Source organism: Mustelus asterias, chromosome 11 (assembly GCF_964213995.1).
Source record: "Mustelus asterias chromosome 11, sMusAst1.hap1.1, whole genome shotgun sequence".
Taxonomy (NCBI): domain Eukaryota; kingdom Metazoa; phylum Chordata; class Chondrichthyes; order Carcharhiniformes; family Triakidae; genus Mustelus; species Mustelus asterias.
Genome location: NC_135811.1, coordinates 55,104,435 through 55,108,583, shown reverse-complemented (window position 1 = coordinate 55,108,583; position 4,149 = coordinate 55,104,435). Strand labels below are relative to the sequence as shown.

General features: G+C 43.9%; 1 pseudogene; it reads right to left on the bottom strand.

Moving 5' to 3' along the window:
- Positions 1-1,831: 1,831 nt before the first annotated feature.
- Positions 1,832-2,008, bottom strand: LOC144501056 (U1 spliceosomal RNA; annotated as a pseudogene).
- Positions 2,009-4,149: the final 2,141 nt, after the last annotated feature.

Here is a 4,149-nt window from a genome sequence, read left to right as displayed (position 1 = left end):
CGAAAAAGAATTACTTGGGAGCGACAGAGAGAGAGGGACCAGCAGAACCTCGTCCTTATATGGACTCGATCTAAACCTTGCACAGGACTGAACTAACTAAATAGATGTCTGTTACTACAATATATGAATTCTTATCTGTGTTATTGAAATTGCTGGGCACACACAGTCTCCAACTTAGAAAAAACAATTGGCAGCTGTGTGACCATGAAAGCTTCTGTTCATGAAAAACTTTGTTTTGCTTAGAAAGCAGTCAACCTTCCAAGCTAATCCCAGGATGCCTGCTGCATTGAAAATGTGGCCAAGTTAGCTTTAAAGCTTAGCATAGTTAGTTACACAGGCAGAAATATCTTAAAATGTAGTCTTTTAACTGAAGTAAACCATGCAAAGGATCCCACAGCACCCAATGTCACCACAGGCTATTTAATGGACTTCTGGTTCTGGCGTGTGGCCACCCAGCAGAGGTTAAATTCTACCCATTGTAAATAATTATTAGGACATTTTGGTTTTCTTTTGTTCACTCCAGAACAGTGAACATAAGGTTCATTGACGTCATGTTGGGCTAACCTCATCAGCTTTCCCACGGCGAGCATCCTGAGCAAATCATTCGAAGCTTCAGTACTGAATATTGCCTAGATTACAACTGGATGGAGCTCACAGGCTAAATCCTCTTAAAACCAGTTATTTCCAAAGTTTTGTATGTCATTACTGCCGGCTAAAAATTAAACTGTTTCTCATCCACCATTTGGAAAGGTGACTCCACAATGTCAAATCTACATGATGTATGTTTGTTTATTCACACACAAGGTGGTCTGCTGGCGTTACGGGTGTGCTAGAAGAATGCTTACACTGCTGCACTAGCAAAACAGAGGTTTACAAAATCTGGAAATATAAACTGCTATCCGTAAAAGTGACCATCAAACTCTTTGATCACCACAGAATCCACTGTGGGGGGGTTTATTAATACGAGGAAAGAAACCTCCTGTCCTCATCCAGTTTGGCCTATATGTGACTCCAGTCCCATTCACCGTAGTTGACTTTTGCCTACCCTCTGATGTGGTGTACACTCACTCTTATCAAATAACTACACAGGGCAATTAAGAATGGACAATAATTGCTGGTCTCACCAGTGACACTCATATCTCAAGGATGAATAAATATAAAAGAAATGCTGTTCAAGCTTCAAACATCTCAGTGCTGCTTCTTTGTGCATTAAAGATTAACGCATAAATCGTAGTTCGAGGAGGAGGTTTCTGGTTCATATTGAATCCCTCGATCCATTTGGACTTCATCTTTTGCAGGAGAATATTCATGCGTTCGGGCAGTTGGGTAAAGGCAATGTCTGTGAGGGCCTGTCATGTGGATCATGTTGCTCTCACTGTTAGTAAAGATGGCTCAGCAGTAATATCTGTTGGGTTGACTATGGCTTGCTGTGATCTTAGCTGTGTGGAGGGTTGGGATTGTTCTCCTTCTCCACCCACTTTAGATGACAAAGATGTGCAGCATGCGGCAGAATCATAGGATCCCTACAGTGCAGAAGAGGGCCATTCAGCCCATCGAGTCTGCACCGACCACAATCCCACCCAGGCCTTATCCCCGTAACACCACATATTTACCCTGCTAATCCCCTTGACATTAAGGGGTAATTTAGCATGGCCGATCCACCTAACCCGCACATTTTTGGACTGTGGGAGGAAACTGGAGCACCCGAGGAGAACATGTAAGCACAGGGAGAACAAGCAAACTCCACACAGATAGTCACCCGAGACTGGAATCAAACCCGGGTCCCCCGCACTGTGGGATAGCAGCGCTAGCCACTGTGCCATCGTGCCGCCCTAAAATTGAGCATGAACCCAGTCCCCCACTACCACAAATTTTGCAGTTGAGTATCTGGGGATACTCTGAGTATTTGGGGACATCGCAGGCGTCAGCAATCTGAAGTGCAATGGGTTGGCCTCGGCCTGGGCTAACTACCTGCGTAATCATAGTTTCAACCCTGCCAGGTAAGTATACAGAGCACACTTACCATGGAGACCCTGGAAGGCCTGGATCACAAATCACCCCCTGTTGCATCGAGACCTCTGGATGTCAGTGGATGTCATTAGTGACCTGAATGGCTGCATTGCTCACTGTGTCTCTCCACTCTCAAAGGAATCAGGAGTCAGGGCTGAAGAGAATAACTTATGCATTCTTCAGTTTAGCCTTGGAGAGGGAAGGCAGGGGCATATCAGAGTACAGTAGGTGGAAGGAGCCAATGTTGCTGGGCCACCGTTCAACTTGCACCACACACAAATCTCCAACTTTGTCTTACAGTGGACCCAAGGAGCGCTCACTGAACTTCCTTTCAAAATGTTAACGGATGGTCCTGTAATTCTGACAGGTGGATTGTTTTAGAATGGAGTTGCGCTTCCTGCTCTGTAGGAAGCAGACACTCACTTGCGTGGCCTCGCTTTAATGGATAAAGATGAGTGATTTGTAGGTGGAGTGGAAACTACTACCATTCACGAAGGCTGTGGAAGTGTGTTCAGGTGCCTCCAGCCAGATTACTCCCATCAACAAAGTCTGGATTCTGGTGAAACACCTTCCATCAGAAAAGAAAATGCTCATTATGCTGTGCTTGCTCATGAGGAAGATTATGAGATTGTTTGCCCTAGTGAACCAGTCATTTACTTGATTCAGCAGACTGATTGATATCCCACACAGTTTGGTATGAGCCAGATACTAAAATATTTATGGTGCTGTGACCTTGTTAGCCACGTGCAACGTCTCCTCTATAGTGTGGATTAGCTGTAGTTAATATATTTGGGAGGCCGCTCACCACTCATTGCATTTATGTAACCATAGGAACAGGAAGAGGCCATTCAGCCCCTCAAGCCAAATCCACTATTAGGTTAGATCATGGCTGATGTATATCTTAATCCTATTTACTCATTTTACTCAATATCACTGGATACCAGTACCAAATAAAGATCTATTGATCCTGGTTTTCAAAGTTCCAATTGTCACCCAGTATTTCCATCCACTTAGGGGAGAGTATTCCCAGATTTCCACTGCTTTTTGTGTGAAAAAGTGCTTCCTGATTTCCTCCTGAAGGCCAGGCACTTTCACAATAATAATAAAGCAGCATGTATTGGATAAACCCAGCAGGTCAGGCAGCATCGGTGGAGAGAAACAGACCGAAACGTTAACTTTGTTTCTCTCCACAGATGACTGTCAGACCTGCGGAGTTTTTCCAGCATTTTCTGTTTTTATTTCAGATTTCCAGCATCCGCAGTATTTTGCTTTTATTTGACTATTTTTACATTTGTGCCCCTTGTTTTTGATTCCTGCAAAATGTGGCAACCTAAAAAATACCAGCTTGTAAAAATGAAGTGAAAATAACAGTTTGCACAAAGCCAAATATAAATTCAACTCTAATATTCCTCTCAAAACAAATGCCATCCCTCTAAATGCTGACTCCCTGCCAACGCCCAAATATGTCTGTACAATTCCCCACACATATCTCTGTACGATTCCCCCCACGTATGTCCGTACAATTCCCCCCCCATAACTTCCCCACTACCTCTTTGAATGAGCAAACTCAACACACAGCACATTCTTGATAGGAATTGGAGGAAATTGAGATGCATGTAAATGTGTGTCTGCTGAAAATCTGTTTACATATTAAAGAGAAGTTCTTGCCCATTTTCACTGAGAACTCTTTAGGTCTGCCATGAGATCCAAGTGGGAGTTCGGGCGCAGTGCACAATGAACAATGGTCTGGGAACATGAACTCCCTCCACCCATTGTACCCTGGCACTGCCAAAGATAGCAACTTACCCAAGCATTTATTGTTTCTTATGGCGTTGCATTTCAGAGTTAAATTAACAGCATTTTCTTGAATCTTAAAGTGTCAGCCTGGGGCTGAGGGGTAGCACTCTCATCCTGAGAAAGACAATCGTGGCCTTGGGTCCCACTGCAGGAACTTGAGCACGTTAATTGGGCTGGCATTCCAATGCAGTACTGAGAGAGTGCTGCACTGAGATGCTGCACTTCCGATGAATGTTAAATTTAAAAGTTTATTTATTAATCACAAGTAGGCTTACATTAACACTGCAATGAAGTTACTGCAAAATTTCCCTGGTCACCACGCTTCGGAGCCTGTTCGGGTAC